We start from the raw sequence: 16517 nt of genomic DNA on the forward strand, positions 1-16517 counted from the left end.
AACACTACATTAACTAAGTCTTGGAGGAAAGGTTTGCATTTCAGACCACTTCAGAAATTCATCTTATTGATGTTACATGATCATCCACACGGTGTATGCAGAAAACAGTACTTCACAACTACTGTCCATCCACATCAGCAGGTATGGCTTTTTAGAGTTACTTTTGAACATTTCATATTTTCCATTCACATTGTATTACATATTAACAGTTTGTGTGGACATTGAAAGCCTCTGAAAATTGCACAATCACTCTACATGCTTACAGAAACAAACTTAGATGCATAGCTTGAGATAGCTGAATTATGTCTTTAATCTATGCAAGAAGTGTGAAACAGATAGTAAGCCCAAGTAACAAGTCAGCATGACACAGTTGCTCCAAAACAGTCTATGTTAGATAGATTCTCTATAGAAAAATTCAACACATTAGTAATTTCAGTAAAAAACTAACTTGAATATTGAGTTCTGGAGCTCTATTTTATCATAGGAAGGCGTATGTTAGAGATTCAGTTAGTCCTGGGGAAGCCAGTGGCTGAAAAGTGATATATGAAGTTAAAACTAAACTTTATTTCTAACAGAAATCAGGTTCATCACAAAGATGTGCGATTCATAAGTGATACTATTTAGGTTACCAAGAACAACAAAAAAAGCATACCAAACACCCATGTCTCCGTGACCATACCATAGAAATATTTAATTCATTTAACTTCCATCTACCAAGCTTTATAAAGTTTCTTCTTCAATTTAATGGTTTAACAGGATTAGCAAAGAATTAGTGTAGCTTATTTCTTCCAAAAGGGCTAAGTTAAAAACAATTATTTAAACAATATTGATCCTGCTTAACTAAATCTACTGAAATTATATGATCTCTATAACATGTCAGAGCTTAAAGATGGCATAGGTTTCTGCACAGTTGCAGGTAGGAGGAAAAAATAACACTAAACTGTTCAAAAAGTGTTAAACAAATGGATTTGGATGTTACTTATCAGAGAAATACAGTACATTCACATAAAAACTGGGAAATATCCTGGAACTTAAGCAAGTGTAGTCAAAATCATTGATTTCCAATTTCTACATTACAAGTGACAGAATAAGGTAAAATGACACAAAGAACAAGTTCACATTTTTGGAATGAAGCGCTGCTATAAAATGGTGTTTTCAACACAAATACGCTAGGTAAGAATGGCAGGAGAAGATATTACAAGATAAAAAAAAGTGGCTCAATGGTCAAGTTGTAAAATCCTTACAATGTTCAGGGCTGCAAAACTGCAAAAGATTGGCTGTTCTCAAAACACAACCCAGTCAACCACTGTCATAGAGTACTGTCTAGGGATTTAATATGTGGTTCTGGCTCTTCATTAGAGCTGCTATAATTTTTTCTACTAAGCATAAAAATAAACTCAAATTTTTATTTCTTTATTTTTAAACTTGACATTACCTACCTTCATTTCCTTGAACACAGAGTAAAGAAATTGCACCTATGGCTTACCGAAGACAGACCAGCTTGGCAGATCACACCACTTTGAGTAACTGAAGTAGAATTTGACTCAAACAGTTGTCTATAGCATAGTCAAATTACTATCCACAACCCAATGTTTCAGAACTCAGTTATCACAGTGATAAGGCATTCATAGACATAGATGTTTCTATCAAGGCAGAAATCCATGGATGTCAAGCTCTGCATTTGTGTTTTGTGGCTTCTGACTGCCTGCTAATTAGGAGACAGACATTTGTTCCAGCCCTAGCAGCCACTTGTTCGGATGCTTCAAGTTGCAGCAGACAGTAACTTCTAACCCTTGCTGCCTGAGGGATTATACATAAAGAAAAACTAGGAAAAGTAAGGATGAATTAATCACTACAGGACATTTTCTTCAGCATGTCTTTTGGAAGAAAGCCCTCTTCAGCACTGTGTGCTCACATTTGGGGATGTATCTCTTATGGGACGAGGTGGAAATCTTAGATTAGGACAGAATTAGTGGACATACCTACACTTTTATCACAAGGGAATAAACTGAGAAAAGGGCAGCCTTCCACAGAAGTTACCTAAAAATATCAAAATGAAGCCAGATATTTCTAGGAAAATAAAAGAATGATGTTCTATATCATGTAGTTAATACCATAAAATTTCTTCCAAGTGTTAGGGAAGTAACTTCAAGCTAAGCATGAAAGCAAACAGAAAATAGCCAAGTTGTTATTGGCTCAAATTTTCACAAGAGCTCTAATAAGCAAACTGCTTTTATGTAAAGTCTTACCTGAGCCTGCTACATTTACATGCTGTATATGGATAATAAATCATATCAATTTAATCTCCTTTTTCTTTTTTAATATCATTAAGGATCAGAGAATGAATTCCTTCTATGTCTTTCACCACTTCTTTGACTGAAGCTCTGTATTCATACCTTAGAACAGTGACACTGCTAACATCCAAAGCAGGAACATGATACTTGCTCAGTCACAGAGAAATCTGTTGCCATGGGAAACACAAAGATATAAAAATCAGGAACTGGTAGCAGAATAAGTGAAAACACAGTTTCCATATATAAAAAAGAAAATAGAAAACATATAGGGCTAGGCAACAACTGTGATTTAATCCTAAATAAAGCCAGGGTATAATTCTGGAATATAATAGCTTTATCTGAAGAACCCACATAAATTAATATGAAAAAGTGGAATTAATAGCTTTAAGAAAATCTTCTGTGCTTCCCCCTTACACAATAGGGCTTACACACCTGCCCACCCACCCCAGTGTACATTTTTTCTGTAAAACTGTTACGGCTTTGGCTGGGACAGAGTTAGTTTTCTTTACAGAGGCTTGTATGATGCTTTTGACTTTTGATGAAAATTGTGCTGGTAGCACAATGACGTGTTGGTTGTCGCAGTGTCCCCCAGAGCTGAGGCCATTGCAGCTCCTCATGCTGCCCTGCCAGTGAGGAGGCCAGGGGTGCTCCAGAACAGGGAAGGGACAGGACCAGGACAGCTGGCCCATGGTGGCCTCAGGGACATTCTGAACCATGTGGTGCTGTGCTGGCAGCAACAGCTGGGGTAAAGGATAGGGCACATTCAGAGTGACTGTGTGTCTTGCCAAGCAGCCGTTCCATGTGCTGAGCCCTGCTTTCCTGGGAGCAGCTGAACACCTGCCTGACAGTGGGACACAGTGAATGGATTCCTTGGTTTGCTGGGCTCGCATGTATTTCTTTTGCTTTAGTAAACTGTCTGGATCTCAATCTGCGAGCTCTGCTACTTTTACGTCTCCAATTCTCTCCCTCTTTGCACCTGGGGAGAGCAAGGAAGTGTCTGTTCAGTGATCAGCTACTTGCACACCAGAAATGCTTGTCCACTGCATGTCCCAATGGGCTAACATGTATGACAACAAACATGGAAAAAGCATCATGGAGAATCATAGAATCATAGAATATCCTGAGTTGGAAGGGACCCTTAAGGATCATCAAGTCCAACTCTTGACACCGCACAGGTCTACCCAAGTTCAGACCATGTGACTAAGCGCACAGTCCAATCTCTTCTTAAATTCAGTCATAGTTACAAAGAATATCGCCCAACTGAGTTATTCACGTTACCTACTGCAGACCTAGAGCCTCCTCACAGTTGGCTTTTAAACTTGATCTACTAAGCACATGCCAATTGACAGTGACTCTTAAGTGATTCATAACTCATTTTAAAAAGTCATTGTACATGTTAATTTCAAAGCTTTGCTGACAAAGCATTCAAGTTAAATAATTTGTAACTCGCTAATGACAAATGAGATGAAATGCAGTGATATCAATTTAATAGCTTCATAATTTACTCAATATGCAAAAGATTAAAACTTCATTATGAATCAATAATCCATCAGCCATGGTGTTGTGAAGCACATCTGTTATTGATACTTAAATGCTTACTACAATTTTGAGTGGAACTAAAACTTGGGTGTTCTGCTCAGCTTTGAAGAAATTACTGCAGTGATCAATAAAAAAGCAGAGTGCTTAGTTTTATTCTAACTTCAGTTTCAAGGATCCCAAACCACAAAACCCTAATAGTTAAATGTATTAAGGGCCATTATTCAATGGTTCATTTCAGATCAAGTGTTCTTACTTGCTTCAGATGCAGTATGTAATTTTCTATACATATGGAGAAACCATTCCTGACATGTGTATTGGAAGCTTCCTTATACTATTTTCTAAATTAAAAAAAAAAAAAAGGAAGATAGAGGCATAACTTAAATTTCCATTTTGTGCTATGCTTTCCAGTGCTCTTGGCATATTGCCCCTGGCACCTAGGCTCACTAGCACTACGCCCTGTCACTGACGTTTGGAGACTGGCAAATGGCTCATAAAACTCAGTTGAGGTTTTCTTTACATGTTTATTTTATAGTTTCAAGGGTCCATAGTGTTATGTACATAAATACTTAGATGTCTCTCATACTGTAGAGGTTGCCTAAGAATTCTTAACTTCAGACTCTAAACATCCATTTTAAGACCATTAGTCTTAAATTACAATAATTCGGACTTGATATTGCTGCACATCTCCTATTTTACTCCTCAACTAGAGGAGAAATGTGCTGAGATTTCCCCCCTCTCCTCCCAGTTAATGGCCAGAACACATATGCAGATTCTTTATTCAACCCCTCCTTACTCAATTCAGACTCTGCAGAACATTCAGACTATTCCTTCTCCCTCCCCTCATAATGAGATTCCACGAAGTATTCATACTTAATAGTACTCAAGAAGAGGCATACCCTGCAGGACAGATTTTCACAGGAAAAGAAAAAAATCCGATCTGGACTGCTTTGATTTCCACTTGGCTGCCAAAGTCAGGAGGTGTGACATGCCCCCTGACCTGCATCTCTCCCTTGGGAGGAGGGAAGCAACCACAGCACAAGCACTGAAGGCGCCTCCTATTGCAATCAACAAGGAGCAGGCATTGAGGGGCAGCCCTCAGCAAAGATGACAGTATGAGGGCAAGAGCTGAGTCTTTGAGCATCCTGTCTTCTAATGAAGATGTTTACAGGTTTGTCCTGTGATGGCATGCAGGCTGGTAACACAAAAGCTTTGCTTGCAGCTTGCTTTTCAAGACATACCCAAGTAATCTGCTTGACAGGTAATGAAACTTTGTGCTACTACTTTTAGCTTGAAGCTGAGTTCTTAAAATATCCTTTTCACATTGATCTGTGTTGAAATTAATTACATTTCCCCACAAGCTGAAACCCATAGATAAAAACAGAGCCTAATCAAACCTACTGGGGCTAAGATGGAGATAAAAGAACCCTTAAAACACGGAACACACAAAACCTTACTCCTGGTCTTTGACAGAGTGGCTTGGCTCCCTGTAGGGGGATAAGGGTTAAATCTCATCACAAACAGCCAGAAGCCCTCGCAGCCCACTAACAAGGGTGGGGGATTACCAGGAGCTCCACATCTGTTATTGACAATGCTGATGAGCCTAATTGGCAACATGCAGCTGATCCCCCTGAAGCAGCAGGGGAGAGAAACAAATAAAGAGCAAAAAGGTGGATAAGACAGCTTGAACAATGCACTTCCCAGAGTAGCTCTCTGGATAACCAGCTCTCACATGCCACAGCTCACCAACCCCCTCTAGTAGGGGGATGACTGCAGGCTGGGAGCCACTGGGGAGCTCTGCAGGCAGAACCAGGCACATGAAAACACAGCCAGAACAGTGAGACTGGTCTCTGAGAAGCCCACTTCATTTTTGTTACACTAAACCCAAGTTACTCTTACCTGCCTCCCACCAATTTGTTTGAAATACCCTTTGGACTTATCAAAAACCCTGAAGTCTATAGCTTTATTGTAATATATGCATTTTTACAATAGTGAGTTGGACAAAACAGTATGATATAGTGACACTTCTGTTCTGTGCTCTATTAAGAGAATGCTCTAACAATACTACACCTACCACAGGATGTTCTTGCTCATTGTCTAAACAGGAATCCCATCTAGCATTGCTTGGCTTTGGACAGAGCTCCCTCTCTGCAGTTCAATTGCTCTCTACGTTATGACATGGCAACTACCCTAAGAGTTGAGAGGAAAAAAGATATTAGGCCTGTCATAAAGTTAAGTACATCCCAAGTCCCCTAAACTACCTTGGATCTGTTATCACTTCACAGATATTACTCACTGTTCAGGCAATGTTATGATATTGAAGGGGGTTGTCATTACAAGTACTAAGTACCCTATGCAACTGGATTCCTCTTCAAGCCTCTTTACCCAGTGATATCCCAGCTGCTTGAAAATGCTTTTAATGGCCATGAAGTACACTTAATTAAAATATTATTAGAATAGTGATGTCACCACATGCCAGAAATATGCCAAAAGGAGAGGTTAAGTGAATAATTAGCAATAAATTGCAGCTATGCACAGCCTGCAGTAGGAGCAAAGACAGGAAATAAAAATAAAAAATAACTACTTTGAAAAAAGGAGGTTCAGCCTGAGCACAGCTCACTCTGACTCTACCAGACTTGCTTTGGCCACCAGTAACACCCTGATTGACCTCAGTTTTCTAATTAGCTGTAATGCATTTGAAACTCATTGTAAAGACTCTCTGGAGGTGTCTTCAGCTTTTTATTAGCTGGCAAGGTCAGTTCATTCTCTGTACTACCAGAATAAAAGGGATGTAATAGAACAGACTACACCAGCTTCACACCACCATTGGATTTTCCTGGACTTCACATGCACCAAGTTTTACTGTACACTGGAACAGAAGCTGTCTTTTAACTCACTTGCCTTTCAACTAAAAGTAGTCATTAGAAGCAACACTTGGAATGGTGGCATTGTGACCCATGTTAATATTGACAAAAACCTCTCCAAGCACTATTATGGACAGTTGGGCCAAGACATCTACCTCAGCTAGATTCACAACGCATGTGGCAATAAGTATGATAACTTTCATTAGTGATCAGTGATATTTTCAAGCTACAGTACAGTAATTTGAGATTTCATGTTAACAGAAAGCTATCTACTTAGAAATTAAGACACCTGCATTAGAAAAGATAGGTATATTAAGTATCTTTCTGCAAGGATTATCAAGAGCTAACGGAAATAATTCAAAAAGGCTCTAATACATATCATGTCCTAGAACACTTGTTGAAAACACACTCTAGCAGATCCTTCAGTCTTCTTACACATCTCTCTCAATCTTAAGTTCACTCCATAAATTCCATGCGATCATAACTAATAGCTTTCCAGGTAGCATTTGTCAACACATCCCAGAGTGATGCATTGCTATCAGGGCTGGTGTATCATTTAGGATTATAAACACCCCAATCCCAACACCTCAAAGAAGTGTCCAGACCAAGCTTGAAAACATCAGCTTCATACTAGATAGTTTTTGATTTGACTTGATATCAAAACTTCTTTTTTTAAGGAAAGCAACTCCAAACTTTGTGTTTAGATGGTGGCAGAGTTAAGGACACTGCAAAAACCAGCCTTGCCAACAAGCAGGCTGCAAGCTCTGCTCCAGACTCCTTTAACTCCAGAAGGCTGCTCTTTGCTCCAAGAGGAGAGAGCATAGATGTTCGCTCCATACTTGGAAATATCCAAGAGCTCATCTACTTCTATAATTAAATTTACAGCACCACACTGATCCTACATTAATAATATACATCTCCAAATGCTCTGAAGAAGGCAATAACATGAAGCAAAGCATTGTCAAATCAGACAAGTGGACACAGTTTATTTTACATGCATTTAATTGAATTCCTTGACATTTCATGTGCATTATAATAGATTTGTTCTACAACATCAGAAAACAAGTTTTTAAACGTGCACTACACATTAAACATCACATATCAGCAGAGAAAACACATTTCTGGAGGAATAAAATAATTTGAGTGATTTCTAATAAATTCTTACAGCAATCCTAAAATGCATTGAAAGTTCCAGTTTATTGTCAAGCTTCTGCACAACATCCCTCAATGACATGTCAAATCTTTGCCAAGGCAGTTGAACTCCTAAAGCTGTCCTCATTGGCAGAAAGCTTGTCAGATTAAATTGCCACCTCTTGTCAGGTAAAGATATAGGATCTGATATCCCTCTGCCAATGATGACACAACCTGTCGTTTCGCTTTGGGTGGATTATGAATCTCCAGTGTTTCTCACTGTGAGCAAAAGACATAGCTCACAGGAAGAGAGGAAATGCTGCTTGCTGGCCACTTGATACATAGTTTATTATCAAAGCAGACAAAGCAAAATAATACAAATCTGGGGATTGTTTTGTTTCAGCTGAAACAGTGTGAAAAGTATTTAACGAGGGAATAAAAATCAAAATATTTTAATTGTCTCCCTAAAGTGCTGTATCCATAATCTGTTATCCAAATGCTTAATTGCTGTTTCCAAACATTCTCACACAGATTACTACGTGCTACTGCTTACAAGATCATAGTAGCAGAGCTTTAAAAAAATAAAGTGAACCATTAGAACAATCAACATTACGTGGTAAAGACATTAATGAATAGATTGAATGGAACTGAATTTGGCTTTGTGTAAGGCCTTCTACAGTTGCCAAAAGGCCATTTGCTTTAGAAACACTTGTACTAAGTAACAAAAGCATACAATACAACCAAGGCTTGTGCATCTGCCATCTCTGTGACCAGAAGTAGTATATACATATGCAAGACACCACAAATCCTATTAGCACCATTTCAAAGCCCCAGAGCAGTCAATGAAAATTCCAATGCAAGACAAGAGTCCTCCAGCATGATGAACTGATCTTTACCAGGCAAAGTTTTTCCTAAGCTAGAAAGCAACTAGCACAGTCAGGAATGCACACATCTGCTGCAGGCACACAGCTAACCACTCCAACCAAGGCAGCACCCACCCCCCTTCATTGGAAGTTCCACATGGTCTTGCTGCATGTCGAGTCAGGAGAGATGGCCAGAAGCATAGCACTTGTATAGCATCTCCAGTAACCCAACACAGAACTTAAACCTGGTGGGGGAGTCAATTTCTGAGTGCTACAATACACGCAATTCTTAGGGAGGAAGAGAACAGAAAGGGAGAACTATTCTAAGTTCTCAACAGCATATCCAGTAAAGGTTTGTTTCTATCAGTGTTTTTCCCAACAGCTACAATTCAAAACCCTACTATTGGTTCACTTAAAACATAAGCGGACAACTGATACAGGGTATTATAATCAAATTCCTTAATTCTCTTGGAAGAAATAAAATGAAGATTAAACTTGAAGATTGAACTATTTCTGACATACCTATAAAAAGTTTTGCTATACGCCTTTATAAATTTTATTTTTATTTGAGCTTATGAAAGTTTTGTTTAGACACTCTCCATCTACCCCAAACAAAACAAAGAAAAAGAAAACCTACAGCTCTGTACATTAGAAATTCTTTAAAAAAAATTTACATATCTTTCCTTGAAAGAAAAAGCCATGTTTTTAACTACAGGAGAGAACTAAATTGTACATCTATGCACAGCTCTTCAATTATTAATAAAAAGTTACAAGTAATGTAACCTTAAGGCTAGTGAAGCTGGTGGAAGAAAATTTCAGTGATCACAAAGAAAATACTGTTGAAGTGAACTAGTGTACTTTGGAAGTTTGATTCAAATGTTTAGGAGAGGAATTCCTAATAGCATACAAAGTTTTCCAAAGTTCTTTGAAGCAACAGAGCTGATGAGCACTTGAATTTCATTATCTGCTTGCAGGAATGCTTACTCTGTTCTCATCAGAGACTGTGATGCAATGGCTCCTAGCAGCACCTGGGAGGACAATTTAAAAAATTTGCCCTGGTGAAAGCTTCTGAGAAGCCCAAACCGACTCACAACTGCATTCACAGCTTTTCCAACTGAGGACAGTAGGTGGGTTGCATAGCAATCTCAATAGACATCAGAGCTAAGGCACTACTGGAAATTTTCTAGGATGCTCTGAACTTTTGCAAGCTTTTCCAAGGCAGCTACATGGAAGTTGAACTTGCAAACAATCAACATAGAATAGATGAGAATTTAAGATCATCAAAAGTAGATGTCAGGCAGTTGGGTTTTTGTTTGTTTTTAAAGAAGTGTTAGTAAATAAAATAATTCCAATTTAGTGTTGCCACTGAAGCTCTAAGTTGTTTTGTTTTTGAGGTGATAAAAAAGGTTCAAAAATTTTACCCACTTAAACATCTTACTTAAAAGAAACTCTTTCAACTAACCTTTTTGATGATCCCAGACCCCTGTTTAGATGATCCCATTATCATCTTTTAAGAATAAAGATGTTATGAAACTGAAGCTATAGACTAATGTTACCTTATTAAAATCCTATTTACATAGAATTAACATAAATACAAGTTGGTAAACCATATGCTATCACATCTGTTCCTCTGTGTATTAATAACAAGACTGTCCCCTATAGGGCTCTGAAATTAATATGTATTAGAATATATTACAAAGTATTTGGATTCCCTTGACAATATAATTTGTAGCTAGATTATTTGTAAGCTTCTAGCTCCAAATTATTGCTGTTGCACTATGCATCAGCTGCTACTTCTAGTGTGATTAAAGTACAACACCTGGCTCTTTTGCTATTAAAACTTTGTGGAACTGTGTCAATTTTCAAATACTCAGCTTGTTACATTTCAAGTATTTTCAGATTAAAAGTGTCAGAATATTTCAGTTCTTTGCCAACCACAGCATCATCTTGAAGCTTTGTTTTCCAACCTCCAGGATGCTTAATATATGTCAAAACACCAGCAGTGTTTACTAATTAGTTTAGGAAAAAACTTCACAAATAGAAGCCCAAGAGTTCCAAATCTGAAGTTTGAGATATGTATTCAGTCTTAATGGCCAAACATTCTTCAAATCTGTTTGCATCTTCCAGTAAAACTAACAGATGCCTCCTTGAACTGAATAAACCAGGTCTCCATATTTTCTCTTGACTACACTTTACCAAATAAAGAACCATTCTGGCTCACCAGAAGCAGTTTATGACTTCTGCTTTTCTGAACAATTCCCTTATTTTATACCCAAAACTATTACAGTCAACATCACTAAAAGCTTAGCTTGAAAGGGATAAAAACTTAATAAATTTTCCTTTTAAAAAATTCCCTACCAAGGATCTCAAGGATCCTACTGACATAAAGCTTTTGATGATTATATCTTACACTTCCACAGGCTATGTGAGAAATCACACTTGCATAGGAATTTTAGAGGGTTATCATTACCACCTTCCTCTGCCCTACACCATTCAAAGCAAGAGATGTGTTTTCATACAGGCAAACCTTAAGTCATCCCATAGCAGCCTGAGGGAAGGAACCTATTCTTACCCACAGCTCCATTTCAAATGGGACAAACTGCATTCTGGCTGTGGTTATCCCCACAAAAGCAGCTGCTTTATCTGCTGCATTGAGGGGAAAAAAGAGATTCTCTTAATACCAGCAATGAACTATTGTCTCTGACCATGCGAGTTATAAACACCCTCCATCATTGCGTCTGTTTGTTGCTTACAAGTAGCAGATGAAAGAATTGGACACATCAAGGAAGTTCACACAGATCTATATCACAAATACATATAGAAATAGAACACCTTTAGTTCCTCCCCTAAAAGGGAATTATTAAAATCAGAGGAATACTTTGTAAGACCAGAAAATACTTTACCATATTTTCCTTAATCTTTGATGTATTAATGTTCTATTACTAAAAGAATCAAATAAATAAATTAGATCAGCTGCTAAGTTTAGTTTTAAGAAACTACGTGCTAAAAATAGGAAACTGTAGAAAACATGTCTTTATAACTACTACAGCTTCTTCGTAGTTCTAAAGACTATCCTCACTGTAAAATGCTTCTCTGGTTTTAAAGGTTAAAAAAAAAATAAAAATAAAAATAAAAAAAAATAAAGGAAAAGAGCTGTATGTAAGCTGATCACTTAGACTACACAAGAACAAAGACTTGAAGCACAGCACCTTACAGGCTGTGTTTAGTAGCCAGGCCTGAGGGTCACTACCACCCTCTCAGCACCCAGTTTCAGGAAAGAAAAGGAGCCCAGAGGAGAAAACAGTGCCTGCCTAGGGCTGGCAGAGCAGTTCCAACCTACAGCAGTGTGGATAAGCACACTGGGGTCACCACAGCATTTTCTCTGGGCTTGGGGGGATTTCTATTTGGCTGCAAGGAGAATGTCCTCTCTCTTCTGTGATTTGCTCCTTCTGTACTTATCAGCCCCCAACATGTTTTTTATCTGCTATTAATAATTCCCACAAATAAGCCAGACAATACTAAAGACACATTTAAACTTACCATTTCAATCTTGCTGTCTCTTAAACACTGCTGGTGCCACAGCGACATGCCTGTGCTGTGAGGTGCAGTAACCTCCCTCCCCCACTCAGGCCCCAAACAGCCTCATGTTAACCCAGGAAGTGCATTATCTACCCAGATCAGCAAAGCCAAGCCAACATTTCAGTTGATGTCCTTCTCAAACAGATATCTTACCAGTGATGAAGCATTTCAGATACAAGCCACAGCTCTGAAGAACCCAGGAGAGACCAGGCCTGGAGCAAGGAGAGGCACAACACAGGCCAGGGCTGGCCCCAGCACCAAACTAAGGGGCAGCAGCCATAGCTAGGACCCAAGAGCCAGGCCTGCCCTCTTGCTATTACCCTCATGTTTTGAGAAAAGAGATAAAAGTGACCCAGGCTTGATCTTTTATCACCTGAAGATAAAAACACATTTGTTGATTTGCTACCAAACAGTTATATAAAGAACTGTACAGCTTAACTCTGAGCACCTGCTGTTTCACACTAATAAAACACTGCTTGTTGTCCCTCCCCTCAGACACCTGCGGCTTGTTTGTTTCCCAGCCAAAAGAAGAGTTGTTTTAGTTTTTCTTCTCATCTCTGAAATAGTACAATAAAACACTATTGCAGATTTCTGTTTTGTGTATAAACTTATAGTTGAACTTGACCACTTTTGAGAAGAACTATGTATTTGTAAATTGGAATTATGTTTCATTGTTGCTTTAGGGTTTAGATTTCCTGAAAATACTTCTCAAAAGAGATTGGAGAGATTTAAAATGCTTCAGTGTTTTTTTGATAACTATGAAACCCTCCAAGTCAAAAGCCCATAGTTCTTTATGTTAGGTTCAAAACATATACAGAGGGTCTGTGCCATCTCTGTTTACAGCTGCGAAATGGAGGCCTTGGGAAGTAGCACAAAGGGCATTGCTCCCAGCAGAAAACCCCAGGGCCATGCTGCCTTCCTGACTACCTGCCATGCAGGCACTGAACATTCCAGGAAGATTTTTAGCTAGTGATAGAAACAGAAATACAGAAGTATTTACATCATTTTTACTTCTGTACATTTGTAAATACTTTTGTTCTGACATATCTCACAGCAGAGTTTATATTCATGCTTTAATGCCACATGACTGACTACATGATGAGTGTAGGGCTTCAAATGGAGCTTATGAACAGATCCTCCCCTAACGTTTTTGAACAAATACTGAGAAGTACACCTGAGTTTTCTTCAAATGTAAATAAAAATGAACTGTAGAAAAAAATATTAAGTGACTGTATTTACAGTACTGTTTTACTTTCAGAGTTCTAGGGCCTAACTCATATTTTTAGATTTTCAGATTCTGCTAACACAATAAAGTATCCAGTATGTCATTGTTTTTGTATTCACAGTTCAAAATATTAATGAAAAACTCTTTTCTCACAGTGCTTTCTTTTTCTTTTTTTTTTTTTTTTTTTTTTCTGAAGATGTATACTGTGCAAAAAAACAGCCACAAACTAAGAAGCCAAGTAACAGAAAAGGCAAAATGCAGCTTTTCTGTTTCTGCAGTATCACAGAAACGCTAAACTTGTCGTAAGTTGAGTAATGCAAACATGGCTTGTATGATTTTAGGTTTTAGACATTGACTGCACCTTTTCTGGAATCAGGGCTTTAAAATTAGAGGAAGAAATATAAAACTGAACAGTCCTGAGCTTCTCCTGCACTGGGTCTTCTCAAAGCTTAAATCCATATAAATTTTATTTTCAGGCTCATACAGTCTTCTGCCTGCCACTCCACTGAAAGTTGAAATGGTGCATTGCAGGACACCGTGTGTACTGCGTCAGCTCCTGGAATGAAAAACAGCTTTAAACATAAAAGATCATTTTAAGTGTTAACTGGTGTTAAGCAACAGAGGGGGAATTGCTATATTCAATAAACAAATCAGTTGAGCAATATGACGATTGGAAGCTATGCAGACATGACTTTAATGTTTTTTAAATTTTGAACTGCAATTAGTATTCTGCTTTATTATGTATGTTAGGTCTCATCATGGTTCAGATTGCTGCATAACAAATTGTACAGACACGTGAGCTCTAGACCTTCTGACGTGCAATTTCATGATGCCTTCAAAATTTCATTCAATTTTGCATATTAATTAATTGTTTTTTTATGGCAGTCAACTCTTAAGTGTTTCATTAATTTTCAACATAAGACACAAATCTAATGATTTTTTCCAGTCAAAGACAAACAGATCAGATCAAGAGTAATCCCATTGAGCTCTGAGGTTCAAAGTAGTGATCACTATGGTCTTTCAGTTATAGACCAGTGACCCTTTTGAATAGTATCCACATATAATTAATATAAGCATGTCTTAATAAACCATATGCTCATTCAGCTGTTCTCTGCTGTATTAATAACAAGGCTGTCCCCTAAGGGACTCCAAAATGAATGTATATTAGACATATGTATCCTAATAACCAGAAGGTAACACAGTTGTACTTGACTTACGTTAGATAAGTATTTAATACAACATTATTTTAATGACTTTAACAAAACATATGTGCCTGTCAACTCAAAAATGCCATTTACAGAATTGAGGATAAGCTGAATACTGTGATAACAAACCCTCACAAATGCCCTTCCCTTCCACTATACATTAATAACAAATGAGATTCAAGGTAATTTGTTTTTCTAATTCTGGGGCAAGTATTCTTACCTCAAAAAAGGGGAAGTGGCTATAAGGCAAAGTGCAACATGCCAAAACCTCTGAAAGCATCAAATAATTTCAGATTTCATTTGCTGTTGCTCATTACCTTATGATATGGACTATAATGGGATATTCTTCTTCACAGTAACATCTTGCTATCTGTACATCTGGTACTTCTTTCAGAGATCCTCGCTGTGTCAATGATCAGGTCCCACAGCAGCTATCTTGCATGTAATAAACCTAGATGAAAAATTCATGAATAAAATTTTCTTACACTGTTTTTAACTAATGTCTTCTTTCCCTTTCCCTGTGCCATTTTTAAGTACAGACATGTTGTTTGTGAAGTGAACAGAAGGTTCACTCTATTTTATTTTTCTTTGTCTTTTCTGCCACATAGGATGAACATGGGTATACTGAGTAATGGAGAAACTGTATGAGTATTTGGGGGAAACCCCAATTAATAGGCTCACATTGGGCGAAACTTGCAATCGTCATTCCACCCACTATATAGCTCTGCTTAATATGATAGAGCACACAGGAAAGCTCAAAGTAACAGCTCCGGTACACTGAGCAGATGTGATTCCATCACAGTGAGGGTGACGGAGCACTGGAGCAGGCTGCACAGGGAGGTTGTGGAGCCTCCTTCTCTGGAGATATTCAAGGCCCATCTGGACGCCTACCTGGGCAGCCTGCTCTAAGAAACCTGCTTTTGGCGGGGGGGGTGGACCTTCGAGGTCCCTTCCAACCCCTTCAATTCTGTGATTCTGTGATCCCCACCTTACAAGATCCACTGATAGTTACTTGTTGTTTTGAATCAGATGAAAAGCAGCTGTTAAGCTGCTTTTTCTTTAAAAAACAACAACAAAAAAAAAACAACACATACTGTTCTGCAACAAATGGTAAATAATTGTTAAAAGGGGAATATTGTGAGCAGTTTTCCAGATAAAATGCTTTTGTTTATCATTAATTTGTAACAATGCTTGCAAACTTCAGAAGAAGGTGCAAGAATCGTACAGTAATGAAGCCTAAATATTCTGATCAGAACAACTGCAGCAGGTTAAACATCTCCACTGGGCTAACTTAGCTGAATTGAAATGTCTGGTCTCAATTGCTTGTTTCTGTGTTGTGCTTTCACCAGCTGACATGAGGAAACTTCTTTTCGTGACAAAAGACAAAACATTTCTGCCAGCTGAGGTGACATTGTGTTCATTCAATAATGATACAAGGCCCTGAGGTTCTTCAGCAAGAAAGATAACAAAGAAAATCCTCATTAACTAACTGCAGAAGAATGAAGGTCAACCCACAGAGAGAATTTCATGCTTACATGTCAGTTAGAACATTTGTTCTTCATTAATTCTTTAAACCCAAGCTGGGATATCATCTAGCAGCATTTTAATGTCTTGTACTCCATCAGAAACAACTCTTAGGATGTTGTTTTCTTTGTACAATATATAACAGGCTGTTTATATAAGCAGTTGACTTCACATCATTGGGAACTAATAATGCTTTAGGATTGTTACGTGACTGGATGTAATACAAGTAATAATAGTTTGAGATTTCAAGATGAAATACATTAGGAGTGTCATAATATATTTTAAGAAACAAAACT

General features: G+C 38.0%; 1 long non-coding RNA gene across 2 annotated transcripts in view; it reads right to left on the reverse strand.

Moving 5' to 3' along the window:
- LOC137864391 (uncharacterized) overlaps positions 1-15142 on the reverse strand; it is a 156115-nt gene extending 140973 nt beyond the window's left edge. For both annotated transcript variants that reach the window (XR_011101479.1, XR_011101478.1), the window contains exons 1-3: positions 15015-15142; positions 12421-14048; positions 2397-2461 (exon numbers count right to left, since the gene is read on the reverse strand). This is a non-coding gene — a long non-coding RNA (uncharacterized lncRNA). The remainder of the gene's footprint in view (positions 1-2396; positions 2462-12420; positions 14049-15014) is intronic.
- Between the last annotated feature and the right edge of the window lie 1375 nt (positions 15143-16517).

This window comes from Anas acuta, chromosome 14 (assembly GCF_963932015.1).
Source record: "Anas acuta chromosome 14, bAnaAcu1.1, whole genome shotgun sequence".
Taxonomy (NCBI): domain Eukaryota; kingdom Metazoa; phylum Chordata; class Aves; order Anseriformes; family Anatidae; genus Anas; species Anas acuta.